This window comes from Triticum urartu, chromosome 3A (genome assembly GCF_056163025.1).
Source record: "Triticum urartu cultivar PI428250 chromosome 3A, HENAU_Tu73, whole genome shotgun sequence".
NCBI lineage: Eukaryota > Viridiplantae > Streptophyta > Magnoliopsida > Poales > Poaceae > Triticum > Triticum urartu.
The window spans coordinates 725,296,272-725,318,287 of NC_141875.1; the positions used below are offsets into that span (position 1 = coordinate 725,296,272).

General features: G+C 44.7%; 2 pseudogenes; both read left to right on the forward strand.

Moving 5' to 3' along the window:
* Window positions 1-593: 593 nt before the first annotated feature.
* LOC125537290 (uncharacterized) lies at window positions 594-1,810 on the forward strand (annotated as a pseudogene).
* An 11,550-nt stretch (window positions 1,811-13,360) lies between these two features.
* LOC125526780 (uncharacterized) lies at window positions 13,361-14,877 on the forward strand (annotated as a pseudogene).
* The last annotated feature ends 7,139 nt before the right edge of the window (window positions 14,878-22,016 follow it).

Here is a 22,016-nt window from a genome sequence, read left to right on the forward strand (position 1 = left end):
GAAACAAAAAGGCAAGGCCAAGGCCCACGTGCGATGCGAATGTAGCGCAGTGAGCGCAGCTTACAACCCACAATAGTCGAGTGATAAACGTTTCCGAAGGTAGCACACTTGATGAGATAGTGCCCTTTTCTTCAGGTGGCACGGTACAATTGTATCTCCTCTGTCTTAAATTACTTATTTTAGATTTGTCTAGATACAGATGTATCTAAAACTAACACGTGTCTAGATACATTTGTATCTAGAAAAATCTAAGACAATTAATCGGGGGGGGGGGGGGGGGGGGGATGCTCGAAACGTATTGCTGTATTTTATTGCTCCAAACGGTGCACCGGTCGGGGCCCGCCCAGGGGGAGAAGTTGGTCTCATTTGGTTGGAAAGGATCCCGGTTGGATCCTGGCCTCATCCCTGGGTGGAACACCCTCCTCGAAAGGAAAACCCTCCTGGAAAGTCAGACCCGGGCCAAGTGTCTTGGGCATTTGGACGCTCGAAGCCATGCGCTTTCCTCGACCCGATCCCCATGAGTTCCCCGGGATAGCATATACGTCTAGCGACATCGGGAGAGAATCCCCTGTATCGTTCTCTCTTGGCTGTCTATGACCCTCCACCCACGAGGTCGCCGCCGGCTGCCGCCTCCCTCACCCACCGCCTCAGCCCTAGAATCACATCCATCCACCACTCCCCCCGCGCCGGCATTCTCAAAGGAGAAAAACATGAGCCATGGCAGAGGAGAGCGAGCTCTTGCGGTGGAAGCCACCGCCACGGAGACGGAATCGCAGCAGGACCTCAGCTTTAGCATGTCCACGGCGCTGCTGACCTGCCATACCTGCCGCCTCCCCCTCAAATCCCCCGTCTTCATGGTATGAATCGCCATGCATCGAAAGTTTCTTTCATCAATTAATCGTCTTTGCATATCATATCTGGATCCTGCTATCTCAACTGAATCTCGACGCCAGTGTGACGCCGACCATCTGTTGTGCTCGTCCTGCCGCGAACTCCATGGAGAAGAACCCTGCGGCCTCATAGTTGTCCACTTCGCCTTTCTTGACGCCTTCGTGGCCTCCGTCATGGTGCGGTGTGACTTCGAGAAGTACGGCTGCGAAGCCGGCGGCATCGTGTACCACAGTCAGCTGAACACAGGCGCGCGTGCCCGCACGCGCCTTGCGGATGCCCGGCCAGGGCTTCGGACGGCGGGGGTTGCGGCTTCATCGGCTCCAAGCAGAAGCTGCTCGACCACATCACTGGCTCCGATGGCCACTCGCGCCCCACCATCTGCATCCCCTACGGCCAGCCTCGGACCCTGAACCTGCCGGTCTTGTGCGGCTGGCACGTCCTGGTCGGCGAGGTCGACAAAGCTGCTGCGGGCGTTAACCGGCACCGCAGCCTGTTCCTGGTGTCACTGGGCCAGCACGGCCCAAACATATCCGTGTCTCTGCTATGCGTTAGAGCGGATGGTGGCGACCCGGCGCCGCAGTTCGCGTGCGAGCTCTCTGTAGAGCGTTCTGGCCGCGGCACAATGCATATGGTCATGATGAAGTCGGCCCTGATGAGCAGCAGCTCCCTGTCTGGTGGCGCCCCTGCGCCCGGCGACAGAGAGTACGAGTGGTTGCGTGTGCCGAAAGAAGAGTACTTGTCGGTTGACACTGTCCCCCTATGCATCTACATCGAGAAGCTTTCTCCCGTGGCCTCCACCCCTACACCTCTTCTCGCCATTGCTGCCCCTCCTCCTTGTTCGACCAAGAACACCAACAAGCCAGCAACAACATATCAGAGCAATGGCAAGAAACGGAAATCTGCAAGCAATCTGCAGTGAGGAGGAATCGACTAGCTACTATGTAATGGCAATTCCAATTACTATACATAGTGTTTTGTTATTTCATAAAGAATTAAATCTTCTGTTATTTACAATTGATGATTTTATATATTGTAATTTCTGTACAGTGTTGTTGCGTTGTTGAATCAAGCATACTCCTGCCTTTATTTTTTCATTTTTTGCGAGAACTCCTGCCTTTATTTCGTGGTCAACGATCTTGCATATATAACAGTGCTAGCTAGTTGATCTCTCCTTGTTGCCGAAGAATAAATCTGCCGTGAGGCAGACTGGGGGCTGGTCAGGTAGATTTTCTCCGCCATGTGGACGGCAAGGAGATTTTGGCAATCCCGTTGAAGGATGACTTTGATGACATCTCGGCCTGGCACACAGATCCCAACAAGACTCCCTTTATAGCCAAATCAGCATAAAATGTGTATGGTACACTCCATGGATGAACCTAGGGGAGTTTCGTCTAATATGTACTGTATGAAAGATCATGTGTGCCACACAGCAGGGCAGACAAATAGTAGCACCTACTCCACGCTGCAATGTGCTAATTATCGATGATGAAGGGAAAGTAATTAGCTAATTATCGATGGCAGTTTCACAGCTCGTGGTAATGCCGGATGGATAGGGCTTTGTGTTCGGGGATAACACAAGTGAGTCACTAGTGTCTTGGTGAACCAGCAGGACATATCACCTAACGCACGGGAGAAACTCCAACTGAACCTATACTGCAGGCATAAATAATGCTCAAGAAGCAGCACAGGATTGGGGTGCTCAATATGGTAGTCCTAGAAAGGGATACGTAAACCCTTGTGATGAATATGACATGGCACTCAAGAGAGTTCTTTTTAGTTATGTTGATTTTTTTCGGATTTCTTCGTGTGTATTGCTCAAGAGACTATACAGGTTTCCTCATCGCCATAGAAATAAATTTAGTTATGGAGATATTTATAACATATATATATATATATATATAAAATAAGAAGCATGATATAATCTTTTATTGGATGTGTCAGCTCCACCATTCAAGCAACTAGCACGGCTGCCTGTGCGAGCGTAATCAGTTTCAAGTTTCAACCAGTTCCTTATGATATCGTGCATATTATAAAAGGGGTCTTATAGGTATATACGTAAACAAATATTATTGTCCAGCTGCGCCCCTGACCTGGGCAAGTTTAAATGTGGTTCCGCTACCGAACGAGTATTTGTCCGGTGGCACTGTCCACCACTGCATGTACATCTAGAAGCTTGCACCTCCCCCTCTTACACCTGCCACCACCACCCCTTAATGCCATTGTAGCCTCTCTTCCTTGTCCGGCCACCAAGAAGCCAGCAACCAAAATATTATAGCAACATGAAATGGAAATGTACAAATATGAACAAAAGGGATTTTATACACGGTGGACACAAAGGGGATTTTGCCAATACAGTTAAAGGCTGATATGTTGATGGCAAACTTATCCCAAGGGTCTCTTTACAGTCAAATCAGCATGTAAGGTGTACAATTGATGGATGATCCTGGACCGAATTCGTCTGGTACGTATGACGGAACATTGTGTGCTACTCAGTGTTTGAAAGTACTAGGATAAGCAGAAACTCTTGGAGGATACGGTGGGAGCACCAAGAATCATGCTATGCAATGGATGCACTCCAAAGTCTAAACTTAATCGATTGCTTGCAGACATTCTCTAGAAAGTGTGATGCACAAGCACTTGGTGGCTAACACTCAGATAGTCCTGGAAAGTGTGATGCACAAGCACTTGCGCGGGCTGTTCAAGGAAATGAACATCGCATGCCACCTAACAGAGCTCTCTCCGGAGATTTAAAATCCTTAGTTGTGTTGACATTTTTTTGAAGTTTTGTTTTCCTATCGCCTGACGCCTATATAAAGTCGTGGATACCTTAGTTTTAATCTGAAGTAAGTATCATTTTCTGGACACTCTATGTTCTTTTTTCATGCATATCATGCCTATTATTTTGTGGTTATGGATACATAAAATAGTTGAATGCCTTCCTACAAAATAATAAATTTCATTTTGGAGATATTTTTTAGAAAATACTATGAATGAAAAGTAATATGCACTATTGTATCAGATATATCAGCCAAACCTTTTTAGTATAACCGCAGTTCGTGTGCGACCTCTGTGTAGAGCGTTCTGGCCGCGGCACAACACATATGGTCATGATGAACTCGCCCCTGAGGAGCAGCAGCTCCCTGTCTGGCGACGCCCCTGCGCCCGATGACAGCGATTATGAGTGGTTGCGTGTGCCGAAAGAGTATTTGTCAGGTAACACTGTGCCCCTCTGCCTCTACATCGAGAAGCTTTCTCCGGCGGCCTGCGCTCCTCCACCTCTTCTCGCCATTGCTGTACCTGCTCCTTGTCCGGCCGCGGACACCAACAATCCATCAACAACATTTCAGAAAATTAGGAAACGGAAATAATGAAGCAATCTGCAGTGATGAGGAATCAACTAGCTAGTATGGGATGGCAATTCCAATTACTATACATAGTATTTTGTTTGTGTTATTTCGTACAGAATTAACTCTTTTGTAATTTACAATGGATGATTTTGTATTAATGTATTGTCTCTACAGTGTTGTTGACTAGTTGCATCAAGCCTACTCCTGCATTTTATTTCGTGGTCAACGATCATGCATATATAGTTGTTGACCTCACCGTGTTGCCGAAGAATAAATCTGCAGTGAGGCAGATTGAGGACTTGTAAGGCAAGGGGATTTTGGCAATCACGATAAAGGATCGTGGTTATGACTTGACAGCCTGGCACGCAGATCCCACCACTCCCTTTACAGTAAAATCAGCATAAGAAAGTGTTGTACAATCCATCGATGAACCTAGGCTAGTTTGTCCGATATGTATGAGGGAGCGTTGTGTGCCACACAGGAGGGCAGACAAATAGCACTGCCTACTCTGCGTTGCAATTTGCTAGGGGATGATAAAGGGCATGTAATTAGCTAATTATGAATGGCAGTTTCACAGCTGATAGTAATGCTGGATCGATAAGGTTTTGTGTTCGGGGCTAACACAAGTGAGTGCCTTGGTGAGCAAAGCAGGACAAATCACATAATGCATGTGGCACACTCCAAAATGAACCTATATTGCATGCATAAATGCTTGAGAAGCATACCTAAAATATGGTGGGGAAGGGGGTGTCTCCAGTGTGGGGGTGGCGCCCCTGGTGCTAGCTGAAGCGGCGGCAGCAGGGGCAGTATGACCCCTGGCCTTCGGTCAACATTGACACGACCGTAGGATCACAGGAAGATGATGGACGTTTTTGTGCATAAATTTTTTGACAAGTATTTGATGCACATTTTATCGAAAAATATGAAATGAACATTTGTTTGCATATATGTCATGGACATTTTTGGAGAAACATGCGATGGACATATTTTTAAGTACACGGTGAATATTTTTAAAATACAAATAATATTCTTCAAATGTATAGTGAATATATTTTGAATATATGTTGAATATTTTTTGAAATACGCGGCATTTTTTGAATACACGATAAGCATCAAATATGTGCTAAACACTTCCTCAAATGCAAGATGAACATGTATTGAAATATGTCTTGAACACTTTTTCCAATATGTGTTGAACACGTTTTTCATGTACATGATGAACACTTTCTTGAATACATGATGCATATTTTTTTTCAAATACATGATGGATTTTTTTAGTACCGAGTGTGACCCAAAAACACTTCACACCTGAATATTTTTTCTGCATCCTCCAGTCTTCCTCGTCTTCTGCCCTTTCTCGCACCAGGTTCTTCCTTTCCTCTCTCTAACTCTGCCACCTCGCTCTTCCTAGTCTCACATCCGGTGCATTGGGAGTTGAAAGTGGTCTTCTTAGCCTTCTCCTTCCCATGATCGGTATGTCTAGTGATGGCTAGCACCGACGGGTGCGGATTCGGCCCCACTGTGTACTCCAAGGAAGGAGAGGTGCAGTGCCCACCAACGCTCCCCCAGGTAAAAATGCATCCTCGGAGGGTTATGAGGGGTATCAGATGGGCGATGAGAAAGAGGAGGCCTCCCACATGGTGGCAGAACGCATGCTACTAGCAGAAGTGGCAGTGGCGGCAGTGTGGCCCCTGAGGCGGAATGGAAGGAATGGCTCTGACTGGAATCGAGTGAATGGCTGAAGATATATGGTGGTGTGGGTTGGTTGGAGGAGGCGCAGCGGGTGAGGTCGCACATAGGATCTCAACCTTGGCGGCTGCTAGGGTTCACTGGTTCCAATTGCCATCGCAATCAACAGCGCGAGGGGAGAATGGTAAGACAAGACTGAAGTGGAAGCTATTAAACTACGTAGAACAGGAAAGAAATAACGTTTCCACCTATGAAATCTTCTCCGCGCACTTGAGAGTGGAGCGACATATAGATTGATCCCATCTATTTTAACATCATCCTCGTGAATGCACCCAACTATTTACCTATTTCAATCAGGAAACTCAGACCAGATTGATCCCAGCAAGGGCCAATACCTAAACAAACATTGTTCCCTATGTTTTGTATCCGGTTGTGTATTTCAAGTAAATAATATATATTTTGTCCTATATCCCAATTCATGCACTTTTTGAAAGGATGCCATAAAATTATAGCCAAATATTATAGGGAAAGTACAAGGATGCATTTTTTTTAGATAGATGACTATTATTTTTTAATGTTCAGGCACTTTCAAAAGGTATTCACTTATTTTTCAGATATGTCCAGGTGTTAAAATAATACATGTAACCAAAAAAGTATTTGCAAATTGAACTATACTCACAGAGCACATGTTCCTTAAAGCTCAAGTGATATCTGAGCCAGAGATCATCATAACCACTATGATGATGAATGGTTGATCCTTGCAAAGGACAGACTATGGATTGTAATCTTGAACCATGTATGTGGCATGCAATGTTGTCCGGAAAATCCTAGAAGGCATGAGTTCCCATGACGGCAGTACACCGGTAGGGCAGGAGAAAGTGGTTGGTTGTATCCACACCACAGGCCTTGTGAAGATCAGAATGCACAAGAAGATACTAGCATTTTATTTATAATATGCAACAATTTTTTTTCATATTAGTGGTTCTGGTGACAAAAGAGTATCTGTCTGATGACATTGTCCCCCGGTTCATGCACATCGAGAAGCTTGCACCTCCACCTCTTTCAACTTCCGCCACCACCGTTAAGGCCACTATAGCCCCTCCTCCTTGTCCAGCTGCTGACACCAAGAAGCCATCAAATAACATATCAGAGCAACATGAAATGGAAATCTACAAATACGAACAAACTGCAATGAGGATGAATCAACTGTAGGATGTGATCATAATTACATGTTTTGTTGTTTCAGAAGGAATTAGCTCCTTTATTATATTCAGTGGGTTATTTTGCTTATGTGATATCTATGGTCTTAAATCTAAAATAAGTGAATAACATTTTTCCGTGCCTCCCTATGTTGTTGGTTTGTTGCTTCACTGATTATTCATATATATACTACTAGTTGATCTATTGATACATATTTCTTGCACGGTGGCCACAAGGGTGATTTTGCCAAACCGGTAAAGGCTGATATGTTGATGGCAAACTGATCCCAAGAGTCTCTGTACAGTAAAATCAGCATATCTTTACCTAATAATAAATCAGGGATCGCTTCTTACCACCGTAATTTTGTCTGCCTGTTAGTAGTTTTCGTCCATCCGTCCGCCAGTCTCAGTCGTGCGTCAGCTTTCCCCTCGTTCGTGCGTCTCACGTAGCCTCTGTGTGCTGATGGCCCAAAAGCCCAAATAATCACCCTCCGTTTGCTGGTGGCCGAAAAGCCCAACTAATTAAGCCGAGGCACAAAAAATAAGAACGCTGGTGTGGAGCATGAAACTCACAACCTACTATTCTAAGTTGGATACCATACCAACGAGCTAGATCATGCATGTGTGCCGAATTGTAGGTCAATAGCCTTTTAAATAGTCCCATATCGACTCTTTACACCTAACCCATCCAATTTATATACTTCTTTGACTTTCCCAGGTTGTCAAGAAGATGTCTCGAAAAGAGGAAATAGAGGGTAATTAAAATAAGGAGGCAAAGAGTGTATTAAACGGAGACAGATGGAGTGGGATAGGCGTGCCAATATGAGTCCCCTAGGAGTCGTCCTGCACGGCGAAACTCACCGTCCCAACTACACGACATGGTCATCTTGAACCTTGGTTCTCATCCATGCAAAGATGATCTCCATCTCGACTGACCATGGCCAACGAGCTGCCCGACGGTGAGGCAAGGCGGATGTACGCGATGCTCCTCTCCCCAAGCCCGCGGTGACGCGAGCTTGCCGGCGAGGAGCCACGGACGATAACAGAAGTGATGCCGTTGGAGGGACATGTGTGACCAGATCAGAGAGGGTACGCATAATTTAAGGAGAACCTTGATTCACGTTTCCTTTTTCGGACACTCCACGTAAAATACATTCAGAAATCATGGTCATAGAGTATAATCTCAGTAAAGTTTGTGAACAAGGAAGAAGATGACATGCCTAGCATCACTGAAGGTATGGAGGAACAATTGCGTCCGGGTAAAATTACTTCAATAAAAATATTGCATGTATAGTAATTTAATTATGTGATATGCTTTCTCATTATGCATCAACATCCGATGTACACCGTAGTATTAAATTTGGACGACAAATATACATCGCCAATGTTATATTTCTTGTGCAAAATCTAATATGTTTCTCTTTTTAATGAACAACAGTTGCATACAGTATAAGAAGCTCTTGTGCAGGCAAGCAATTTGGATCGCAATATTTTTAATGTATGATATGAGTAACTCAATAGAAGTGTTAATTGCGCATACGGCATTTTTATTGTTAGTATGGTGCTTAATCTGCATTTTATACTAAATTATAACTTTTTAACCGTCATTTTTTTGCGGGGTTACCCTCATTATTGTATACTAAAATTACAACATTCTTTTTTCGTTGATAATCTATATTTTCTGCACTTATGTTTGGTTGGTTTGTTCGTGGAGATATACACACACTATAAACAAAACAATGGGTAGTCAACCTAGCCTATGCTTGATTATAGTACTGAATATGCTTTCTCGGTGACAACCTAGCTCGTGCTTAATTATAGTACATATTGTTCCTATTAAAAGCTGTATTAAATCCTAAAAATAATTATTCCTATGATAATGAAATAAATGTGAGGAATAACATCTTGCATTGGCAGGAAAAATTATGTTTCGGTATTTCGAATTTTCTTATGTTTTGTATGTATTTTTGTTCTGATGCTTGAGTTTTTTTTTCATTTCTGTTGGAGATGATTGTCTTTAACCTAACCCGCAAATTGTACATTGTCTAAATTTCTTAGGCATTTGCAAAGATTGGTGGGCTGAAATCACAATTCTCCTTCATGTTATTCACAATCGCAACACACATTTTCATCGCCATGCATATTGGGTTTAGGGGCGTGTGATCCTTTTTCTCCCATTGCAATGCACGGGCATTATTGCTAGTAAGGTGTAAATCGATGGATGATCTTAGACGGAATTCATCTGGTATGTCTCACGAAACATCGTGTGCTACTCAACGTTGGAAAGTACTAGGATAAGAATAAACTATTGGAGGATAGGGCAGAAGCGCCACGAATCACGCTATGCATTAGGTGCATACGTTCTCTAGAAGCAGCTCAACATTGGTTGATCACACTCGGATAGTCTTGTATCGGATATATCAGCCCCATCTTTTCAAGTTGTTTCTTTTGATGTCATGCATTATAAAATGCCTCCCATAATCATATAGACCCAAAAAAACTGTGTACTTTACTCATTTTCAGCATAACATGTCTGTTTCATGTCTGCATTTTTCCATATTATATGAAAGAAGCAATTTTTTAACTTGAAGCAAATTGCATTTTTCAATATAATATGTATTTTTCAATCTCATATTCAAGAATCAAATTGCATTTTTAATTTTCTTTGAATGCAACTTATATATATCATAAATTTCTATGATTAGCAAGTTGATAAATATTAAATAGAGCTATATCTACTACCACTATAAAAGCACGAGAGGGCAGATCCAACTCAGCATGTTAGCCGTCTAAGAAACGATATAACGGCCTAAAATCTCCGTTAACAAAAAATATAGTTAACAAAATCTTCAACTCACTAATCTCCCCTCGCTAACGAAACCCGATACTACTAATCCACCATTCCCCTTCTTAAAAAAAACTACCCTGCACCACGCACCACACGACCGATCTAATCCCCCTCGCCCCCCACGACCATCGGTCTGCCGCCGTCCCCGCACGACGCACCACCGCTCCTTGATACGTCTCCAATGTATCTATAATTTTTTGATTGCTCCATGCTATTACATATTCTGTTTTGGATGTTTAATGGGCTTATTTGTACACTTTATATTATTTTTGGGACTAACCTATTAACCCAAGGCCCAGTGCAAATTGTTGTTTTTTGCCTATTTCAGTGTTTCGCAGAAAAGGAATATCAAACGGAGTCCAAACCGAATGAAACCTTCGGGAGAGTTATTTTTGGAATAAACGTGATCCAGAGGACTTGGAGTGGACGTCAAGAAATCACCGAGGAGGCCGTGAACCAAGTCCATCTACCTACTGCAACATTGTATAAAGGACTAAATGTACGTAGCATTTAGGCAGAAGAAAAAAACAGAGTTATTGGGCAAGAACATGAAGGACATGAGGTCACATAAATTGGACAAACGTAGATGAAGATTAAGTTCGAGTCACTACTAAGGGATATGGGTGTCAGAAGTCGCTGCGGCTCCGGTGGTACACCGGGCCACCATCCTGGACTATGGCGGAGACAAATTGAGGACACGAGCTCCCATCAATTCGACAGCGGGGAAATAACAAAGAAACGATGCTCGTCACGATGGATGGCGCCCAAGGCTGCTGTAGGCGGCACTGGAGTGGTCGAAAATCCTGACAAGATGATCTGCGCACATAACAGAGGAGAGTACCCTGGGTGGGTCAGTTCCTCTTTTCAAAAAAAAAAATTCAAAACCACAACCCAAATGCCATACTGAAGTTGTGACTTGAGATGCGGGTGTCAAGATTGGATGGATGGAAAATTGAATTTACAGCAAATTGAAAATGTTAGACAGAAACAGTGGGGGAGAAAGGGGGGCCAGCAGGGGCCCCGCCCCCCCCTGACAGCAGAGATGCAGTGCTAATTTGCTGATAAATAGTGCTAAAATGAGTGATTATTTCCTGTCAAAAGAATGTTTTTCATTGGCTTGGCCCTCCCCAAGCAGTTTCAACATCATTCGGCCCTGTTGATATAATTTTCCTGGCTCCGCCACCGGACAGAAATTTAGGAAAACTGTAAATCTAAGGTTTTCAAGGAGAGTACATCAAGAGCTTCATTTATAAAAGAGAAAGTGACCACCCAATGCGATGTGTAGTATTCATGCAGAAAATGAAGATCTATTGGTGCCCTCTTATTTTGTATCAAATTCAACATTCATTTAACTAGCAAAATACTACCTCCGTCTGGGTTTATTAGTCATTATCATGTTTTGGGCATTGTTTTAAATAGCTGGCTATGGAAAATAGCGGCGAGCCTCTAAATCGGCTATAGCGGGCTATAGCAGGCTATTTATGAAGGCGACCATTTAGCGGCACCCTGCTGAAAAGGCTATAGCTATAGCCGGCTATTTAAAACTACGGTTTTGGGTCAAAGTTTGAACACATATTTGAATGTAGTTTTCACTTTTCAGTGATATTGTTGGTTTCATTTTTGAAGTATTTTCCAGTGATATTGTTTTTCTTACGTAGAACTTATATACAACTAGTTATGTCTTTAGCCGTCGCCGTAATATTCCACTAGTTATATACAACTAGTTATTGTTGATTAGACATGCGGCCATAGCTGAAGTTCTGCTCCTCCCCATAAATATTTAGCAAGGATACATCGACAGGGAATAGCACTCTAGAGCGCTCGCCACATAAATATTTTTATCTTTGCTGGGCAGACTAAGTTCCATACCGAGTCCCATGTATAAGATGGGTCTGAAGCTCTAGTCGTTGATTCCAACTTATGCCCAAGTTGAAATTCCCATTTTGTATGGTATGCAGATCGCACCGTGAAAGTCCCTGCCACGTTGGTCTTACGGCTTGTGACAAACTTCAAACTACTCGAGCAATAGTGCTACTTCTAGGGTCACACTAAATGGTCAGCCTAGGCCCACGTGCAATGCGACCGTTGCATACGTGAGCTGAGTGTATATTATGAGATAATCCACTTGCATTTATAAGCCGATTGGGCCGTTAATACACACTCAGCCTGCATGAGCTGCCACCATAGAGCCAGTATAGGCAGGATGGCCGCATAGTGGCTGCTGCTTATGCGGAGCCCTTGGCATCAGATGAGTGTTTTTCTCATAATATTCCGAAATTTGTGTAGAAACCAGTTGATTTTTAGATGGTATTCACTTGTACGAAGGTAAGCCGAGCCACAACCGGCTGTCGTGTGGTTTTTCCAGAGCACTCGGCTCACGATGTACTACGCGGAGTGAACGACAATTTACACTCGACTTGCATCCAAACACTAGGCAACATGTATTTTTCCCATAGTAGCTACTGCCTACTGCCAGCATCACACTTAATGCCTAGTCCAGCCTCTCTCGAAACAAAAAGGCAAGGCCAAGGCCCACGTGCGATGCGAATGTAGCGCAGTGAGCGCGGCTTACAACCCACAATAGTCGAGTGATAAACGTTTCCGAAGATAGCACACTTGATGAGATAGTGCCCTTTTCTTCAGGTGGCACGGTACAATTGTATTTCCTCTGTCTTAAATTACTTATTTTAGATTTGTCTAGATACAGATGTATCTAAAACTAACACGTGTCTAGATACATTTATCTCTAGAAAAATCTAAGACAATTGATTGGGGGGGGGGGGGGGGGGGGGGGATGCTCGAAACGTATTGCTGTGTTTTATTGCTCCAAACGGTGCACCGGTCGGGGCCCGCCCAGGGGGAGAAGTTGGTCTCATTTGGTTGGAAAGGATCCCGGTTGGATCCTGGCCTCATCCCTGGGTGGAAAACCCTCCTAGAAAGTCTGACCCGGGCCAAGTGTCTTGGGCATTTGGACGCTCGAAGCCATGCGCTTTCCTTGGCCCGATCCCCATGAGTTCCCCGGGATAGCATATACGTCTAGCGACATCGGGAGAGAATGCCCTGTATCGTTCGCTCTTGGCTGCCTATGACCCTCCACCCACGAGGTCGCCGCCGCCTGCCGCCTCCCTCACCCACCGCCTCATGCCTATATATGTTGCTTGCCATCCTATCCTATCCTCCTCGATCTCTGGTTGCGTCTCGTACTCACATCTCCCCCTTCGCCTCTGTACTAACCGGTGTATTCCACTAGATATATACCACTCCCTAATATAAAGCTAGTACAAACTTGAGTCACTTATTTTGGGACGGAGGGAGTACTAGTTATAGTTGGTTTTAGACATGCGGCCATAGCTGAAGTTCTGCTCCTCTCCACTCCAGCGAGAACCATGGCTGATGATCGCACCTCAAGGGATGTGAATTTCCCACCCTGGCTCTCTTTTCCCTGGAAAAATATTCAGCCTCGCATCCAAACAAGGCCGCCCGGTTCCTACCCTCTCACAAACTCACAAGGACGAGGAGAAGAAAATCGTAGTACGCCTAAAATTTTACATCTTTCCAATTCACCATTGCTTTTAATTCTTTCCAGTTTTGGTCGGATCCAATCCAAATCCATTCCCCCGCTCGCACTCACCGCGCTGGGCAATGGATGGGAGCCCTAGGCGCCGCCGAGGGTCCTCCTCCCACCAACCCCAGGCCGCCCTCTCCACCCTAGATTCAGCGCTATATATTGCCGATGCTTTCAGCCCTAGAATCACATCCATCCACCACTCCCCCCGCGCCGTCATTCTCAAAGGAGAAAAACATGAGCCATGGCGAAGGAGAGCGAGCCCTTGCGGTGGTAGCCACCGCCACGGAGACGGAATCGCAGCAGGTCCTCAGCTTTAGCATGTCCACGGCGCTGCTGACCTGCCATACCTGCCGCCTCCCCCTCAAATCCCCCGTCTTCAAGGTATGAATCGCCATGGATCGAAAGTTTCTTTCATCAATTAATCGTCTTTGCATATCATATCTGGATCCTGCTATCTCAACTGAATCTCGACGCCAGTGTGACGCCGTCCATCTCCTGTGCTCGTCCTGCCGCGAACTCCATGGAGAAGAACCCTGCGGCCTCACGGTTGTCCACTTCGCCTTTCTTGACGCCTTTGTGGCCTTCGTCATTGTGCGGTGTGACTTCGAGAAGTACGGCTGCGACGCCGGCGGCATCGTGTACCATGAGTCAGCCGAACACAGGCGCGCGTGCCCGCACGCGCCTTGCGGATGCCCGGCCAGGGCTTCGGACGGCGGGGGTTGCGGCTTCATCGGCTCCAAGCAGAAGCTGCTCGACCACATCACTGGCTCCGATGGCCACTCGCGCCCCACCATCTGCATCCCCTACGGCCAGCCTCGGACCCTGAACCTGCCGGTCTCGTGCGGCTGGCACGTCCTGGTCGGCGAGGTCGACAAAGCTGCTGCGGGCGTTAACCGGCACCGCAACCTGTTCCTGATGTCATTGGGCCAGCATGGCCCAAACATATCCGTGTCTCTGCTATGCGTTAGAGCGGATGGTGGCGACCCGGCGCCGCAGTTCGCGTGCGAGCTCTCTGTAGAGCGTTCTGGCCGCGGCACAACGCATATGGTCATGATGAAGTCGGCCCTGATGAGCAGCAGCTCCCTGTCTGGTGGCGCCCCTGCGCCCGGCGACAGAGAGTACGAGTGGTTGCGTGTGCCGAAAGAAGAGTACTTGTCGGGTGACACTGTCCCCCTATGCATCTACATCGAGAAGCTTTCTCCCGTGGCCTCCACCCCTACACCTCTTCTCGCCATTGCTGCCCCTCCTCCTTGTTCGACCAAGGACACCAACAAGCCAGCAACAACATATCAGAGCAATGGCAAGAAACGGAAATCTGCAAGCAATCTGCAGTGAGGAGGAATCGACTAGCTACTATGTAATGGCAATTCCAATTACTATACATAGTATTTTGTTATTTCATAAAGAATTAAATCTTCTGTTATTTACAATTGATGATTTTATATATTGTAATTTCTGTACAGTGTTGTTGCGTTGTTGAATCAAGCATACTCCTGCCTTTATTTTTTCATTTTTTGCGAGAACTCCTGCCTTTATTTCGTGGTCAACGATCTTGCATATATAACAGTGCTAGCTAGTTGATCTCTCCTTGTTGCCGAAGAATAAATCTGCCGTGAGGCAGACTGGGGGCTGGTCAGGTAGATTTTCTCCGCCATGTGGACGGCAAGGAGATTTTGGCAATCCCGTTGAAGGATGACTTTGATGACATCTCGGCCTGGCACACAGATCCCAACAAGACTCCCTTTATAGCCAAATCAGCATAAAATGTGTATGGTACACTCCATGGATGAACCTAGGGGAGTTTCGTCTAATATGTACTGTATGAAAGATCATGTGTGCCACACAGCAGGGCAGACAAATAGTAGCACCTACTCCACGCTGCAATGTGCTAATTATCGATGATGAAGGGAAAGTAATTAGCTAATTATCGATGGCAGTTTCACAGCTCGTGGTAATGCCGGATGGATAGGGCTTTGTGTTCGGGGATAACACAAGTGAGTCACTAGTGTCTTGGTGAACCAGCAGGACAAATCACCTAACGCACGGGAGAAACTCCAACTGAACCTATACTGCAGGCATAAATAATGCTCAAGAAGCAGCACAGGATTGGGGTGCTCAATATGGTAGTCCTAGAAAGGGATACGTAAACCCTTGTGATGAATATGACATGGCACCCAAGAGAGTTCTTTTTAGTTATGTTGATTTTTTTCGGATTTCTCAGTGTGTATTGCTCAAGAGACTATACAGGTTTCCTCATCGCCATAGAAATAAATTTAGTTATGGAGATATTTATAATATATATATATATATATATATATATATATTAATAAGAAGCATGATATAATCTTTTATTGGATGTGTCAGCTCCACCATTCAAGCAACTAGCACGGCTGCCTGTGCGAGCGTAATCTGTTTCAAGTTTCAACCAGTTCCTTAAGATATCATGCATATTATAAAAGGGGTCTTATAGGTATATACGTAAACAAATATTATTGTCCAGCTGCGCCCCTGACCTGGGCAAGTTTAAATGTGGTTCCGCTACCGAATGAGTATTTGTCGGGTGGCACTGTCCACCACTGCATGTACATCTAGAAGCTTGCACCTCCCCCTCTTACACCTGCCACCACCACCCCTTAATGCCATTGTAGCCTCTCTTCCTTGTCCGGCCACCAAGAAGCCAGCAACCAAAATATTATAGCAACATGAAATGGAAATGTACAAATACGAACAAAAGGGATTTTATACACGGTGGACACAAAGGGGATTTTGCCAATACAGTTAAAGGCTGATATGTTGATGGCAAACTTATCCCAAGGGTCTCTTTACAGTCAAATCAGCATGTAAGGTGTACAATTGATGGATGATCCTGGACCGAATTCGTCTGGTACGTATGACGGAACATTGTGTGCTACTCAGTGTTTGAAAGTACTAGGATAAGCAGAAACTCTTGGAGGATACGGTGGGAGCACCAAGAATCATGCTATGCAATGGATGCACTCCAAAGTCTAAACTTAATCGATTGCTTGCAGACATTCTCTAGAAAGTGTGATGCACAAGCACTTGGTGGCTAACACTCAGATAGTCCTGGAAAGTGTGATGCACAAGCACTTGCGCGGGCTGTTCAAGGAAATGAACATCGCATGCCACCTAACAGAGCTCTCTCCGGAGATTTAAAATCCTTAGTTGTGTTGACATTTTTTTGAAGTTTTGTTTTCCTATCGCCTGACGCCTATATAAAGTCGTGGATACCTTAGTTTTAATCTGAAGTAAGTATCATTTTCTGGACACTCTATGTTCTTTTTTCATGCATATCATGCCTATTATTTTGTGGTTATGGATACATAAAATAGTTGAATGCCTTCCTACAAAATAATAAATTTCATTTTGGAGATATTTTTTAGAAAATACTATGAATGAAAAGTAATATGCACTATTGTATCAGATATATCAGCCAAACCTTTTTAGTATAACCGCAGTTCGCGTGCGACCTCTGTGTAGAGCGTTCTGGCCGCGGCACAACACATATGGTCATGATGAACTCGCCCCTGAGGAGCAGCAGCTCCCTGTCTGGCGACGCCCCTGCGCCCGATGACAGCGATTATGAGTGGTTGCGTGTGCCGAAAGAGTATTTGTCAGGTAACACTGTGCCCCTCTGCCTCTACATCGAGAAGCTTTCTCCGGCGGCCTGCGCTCCTCCACCTCTTCTCGCCATTGCTGTACCTGCTCCTTGTCCGGCCGCGGACACCAACAATCCATCAACAACATTTCAGAAAATTAGGAAACGGAAATAATGAAGCAATCTGCAGTGATGAGGAATCAACTAGCTAGTATGGGATGGCAATTCCAATTACTATACATAGTATTTTGTTTGTGTTATTTCGTACAGAATTAACTCTTTTGTAATTTACAATGGATGATTTTGTATTAATGTATTGTCTCTACAGTGTTGTTGACTAGTTGCATCAAGCCTACTCCTGCATTTTATTTCGTGGTCAACGATCATGCATATATAGTTGTTGACCTCACCGTGTTGCCGAAGAATAAATCTGCAGTGAGGCAGATTGAGGACTTGTAAGGCAAGGGGATTTTGGCAATCCCGATAAAGGATCGTGGTTATGACTTGACAGCCTGGCACGCAGATCCCACCACTCCCTTTACAGTAAAATCAGCATAAGAAAGTGTTGTACAATCCATCGATGAACATAGGCTAGTTTGTCCGATATGTATGAGGGAGCGTTGTGTGCCACACAGGAGGGCAGACAAATAGCACCACCTACTCTGCGTTGCAATTTGCTAGGGGATGATAAAGGGCATGTAATTAGCTAATTATGAATGGCAGTTTCACAGCTGATAGTAATGCCGGATCGATAAGGTTTTGTGTTCGGGGCTAACACAAGTGAGTGCCTTGGTGAGCAAAGCAGGACAAATCACATAATGCATGTGGCACACTCCAAACTAAACCTATATAGCATGCATAAATGCTTGAGAAGCATACCTAAAATATGGCGGGGAAGGGGGTGTCTCTAGTGTGGGGGTGGCGCCCCTGGTGCCAGCTGAAGCGGCGGCAGCGGGGGCAGTGTGACCCCTGGCCTTCGGTCAACATTGACACGACCGTAGGATCACAGGAAGATGATGGACGTTTTTATGCATAAATTTTTTGACAAGTATTTGATGCACATTTTTTCAAAAATATGAAATGAACATTTGTTTGAATATATGTCTTGGACATTTTTGGAGAAACATGCGATGGACATATTTTGAAGTACACGGTGAATATTTTTAAAATACAAATAATATTCTTCAAATGTATAGTGAATATATTTTGAATATATGTTGAATATTTTTTGAAATACGCGGCATTTTTTGAATACACGATAAGCATCAAATATGTGCTAAACACTTCCTCAAATGCAAGATGAACATGTATTGAAATATGTCTTGAACACTTTTTCCAATATGTGTTGAACACGTTTTTCATGTACATGATGAACACTTTCTTGAATACATGATGCATATTTTTTTCAAATACATGATGGATTTTTTTCTTACCGAGTGTGACCCAAAAACGCTTCACACCTGAATATTTTTTCTGCATCCTCCAGTCTTCCTCGTCTTCTGCCCTTTCTCGCGCCCCAGGTTCTTCCTTTCCTCTTTCTAACTCTGCCACCTCGCTCTTCCTAGTCTCACATCCGGTGCATTGGGAGTTGCACATGGTCTTCTTAGCCTTCTCCTTCCCATGATCGGTATGTCTAGTGATGGCTAGCACCGACGGGTGCGGATTCGACCCCACTGTGTACTCCAAGGAATGCGAGGTGCAGTCCGCACCAACGCTCCCCCATGTAAAAATGCATCCTCGGAGGGTTATGAGGGGTATCAGATGTGCGATGAGAAAGGGGAGGCCTCCCACATGGTGGCAGAACGCATGCTACTAGCAGAAGTGGCAGTGGCGGCAGTGTGGCCCCTGAGGCGGAATAGAAGGAATGGCTCTGACTGGAATCGAGTAAATATGTGTTGAACACGTTTTTCATGTACATGATGAACACTTTTTCCAATATGTGTTGAACACGTTTTTCATGTACATGATGAACACTTTCTTGAATACATGATGCATATTTTTTTTCAAATACATGATGGATTTTTTTAGTACCGAGTGTGACCCAAAAACACTTCACACCTGAATATTTTTTCTGCATCCTCCAGTCTTCCTCGTCTTCTGCCCTTTCTCGCACCAGGTTCTTCCTTTCCTCTCTCTAACTCTGCCACCTCGCTCTTCCTAGTCTCACATCCGGTGCATTGGGAGTTGAAAGTGGTCTTCTTAGCCTTCTCCTTCCCATGATCGGTATGTCTAGTGATGGCTAGCACCGACGGGTGCGGATTCGGCCCCACCGTGTACTCCAAGGAAGGAGAGGTGCAGTCCCCACCAACGCTCCCCCAGGTAAAAATGCATCCTCGGAGGGTTATGAGGGGTATCAGATGGGCGATGAGAAAGAGGAGGCCTCCCACATGGTGGCAGAACGCATGCTACTAGCAGAAGTGGCAGTGGCGGCAGTGTGGCCCCTGAGGCGGAATGGAAGGAATGGCTCTGACTGGAATCGAGTGAATGGCTGAAGATATATGGTGGTGTGGGTTGGTTGGAGGAGGCGCAGCGGGTGAGGTCGCATATAGGATCTCAACCTTGGCGGCTGCTAGGGTTCACTGGTTCCAATTGCCATCGCAATCAACAGCGCGAGGGGAGAATGGTAAGACAAGACTGAAGTGGAAGCAATTAAACTACGTAGAACAGGAAAGAAGTACCGTTTCCACCTATGAATTCTTCTCCGCGCACTTGAGAGTGGAGCGACATATAGATTGATCCCATCTATTTTAACATCATCCTAGTGAATGCACCCAACTATTTAGCTATTTCAATCAGGAAACTCAGACCAGATTGATCCCACCAAGGGCCAATACCTAAACAAACATTGTTCCCTAATTTTTGTATCCGGTTGTGTATTTCAAGTAAATAATATATATTTTGGCCTAGATCCCAAAATCGGACAAACACTTTAAACCAATTCGTATTTTGAAAGGATGCCATAAAATTATAGCCAAATATTATAGGGAAAGTACAAGGATGCATTTTTTTAGATAGATGACTATTATTTTTTAATGTTCAGGCACTTTCAAAAGGTATTCACTTGTTTTTCAGATATGTCCATGTGTTAAAATAATACATGTAACCAAAAAAGTATTTGCAAATTGAACTTTACTCATAGAGCACATGTTCCTTAAAGCTCAAGTGATATCTGAGCCAGAGATCATCATAACCACTATGATGATGAATGCTTGATCCTTGCAAAGGACAAACTATGGAATGTAATCTTGAACCATGTATGTGGCATGCAATGTTGTCCGAAAAATCCTAGAAGGCATGAGTTCCCATGAAGGCAGTACACCGGTAGGGCAGGAGAAAGTGGTTGGTTGTATCCGCATCATAGGCCTTGTGAAGATCAGAATCCACAAGAAGATACTAGCATTTTCTTTATAATATGCAACAAACATTTTTCATGTTAGTTGTTCCGGTGACAAAAGAGTATTTGTTTGATGATACTGTCCCCCAGTTCATGCACATCGAGAAGCTTGCACCTCCACCTCTTTCAACTTCCGCCACCACCGTTAAGGCCACTATAGCCCCTCCTCCTTGTCCAGCTGCCAACACCAAGAAGCCATCAAATAACATATCAAAGCAACATGAAATGGAAATCTACAAATACGAACAAACTGCAATGAGGATGAATCAACTGTAGGATGTGATCATAACTACATGTTTTGTTGTTTCAGAAGGAATTAGCTCCTTTATTATATGCAGTGGGTTATTTTGCTTATGTGATATCTATGGTCTTAAATCTAAAATAATTGAATAACATTTTTCCATGCCTCCCTATGTTGTTGGTTTGTTGCTTCACTGATTATTCATATATATACTACTAGTTGATCTATTGATACATATTTCTTGCACGGTGGTCACAAGGGTGATTTTGCCAAACCGGTAAAGGCTGATATGTTGATGGCAAACTGATCCCAAGAGTCTCTGTACAGTCAAATCAGCATATCTTTACCTAATAAGAAATCACGGATCGCTTCTTACCACCGTAATTTCGTCTGCCTGTTAGTAGTTTTCATCCATCCGTCCACCTGTCTCAGTTGTGTGTCAGCTTTCCCCTCGTTCGTGCGTCTCACGTAGCCTCCATGTGCTGATGGCCCAAAAGCCCAAATAATCACCCTCCGTTTGCTGGTGGCCGAAAAGCCCAACTAATTAAGCCGAGGCACAAAAAATAAGAACGCTGGTGTGGAGCATCGAACTCACAACCTACTATTCTAAGTTGGATACCATACCAACGAGCTAGATCATGCATGTGTGCCGAATTGTAGGTCAATAGCCTTTTAAATAGTCCCATATCGACTCTTTACATCTAACCCATCCAATTTATATACTTCTTTGACTTTCCCAGGTTGTCAAGAAGATGTCTAGAAAAGAGGAAATAGAGGGTAATTAAAATAAGGAGGCAAAGAGTGTATTAAACGGAGACAGATGGAGTGGGATAAGCATGCCAATATGAGTCCCCTAGGAGTCGTCTTGCACGGCGGAACTCACCGTCCCAACTACACGACATGGTCATCTTGAACCTTGGTTCTCATCCATGCAAAGATGAACTCCGTCTCGACTGACCATGGCCAACGAGCTGCCCGACGGTAAGGCAAGGCGGATGTACGCGATGCTCCTCTCCCCAAGCCCGCGGTGACGCGACCTTGCCGGCCAGGAGCCATGGACGATAACAGAAGTGATGCCGTTGGAGGGACATGTGTGACCAGATCAGAGAGGGTGCGCATAATTTAAGGAGAACCTTGATTCACGTTTCCTTTTTCGGACACTCCACGTAAAATACATTCAGAAATCATGGTCATAGAGTATAATCTCAGTAAAGTTTGTGAAC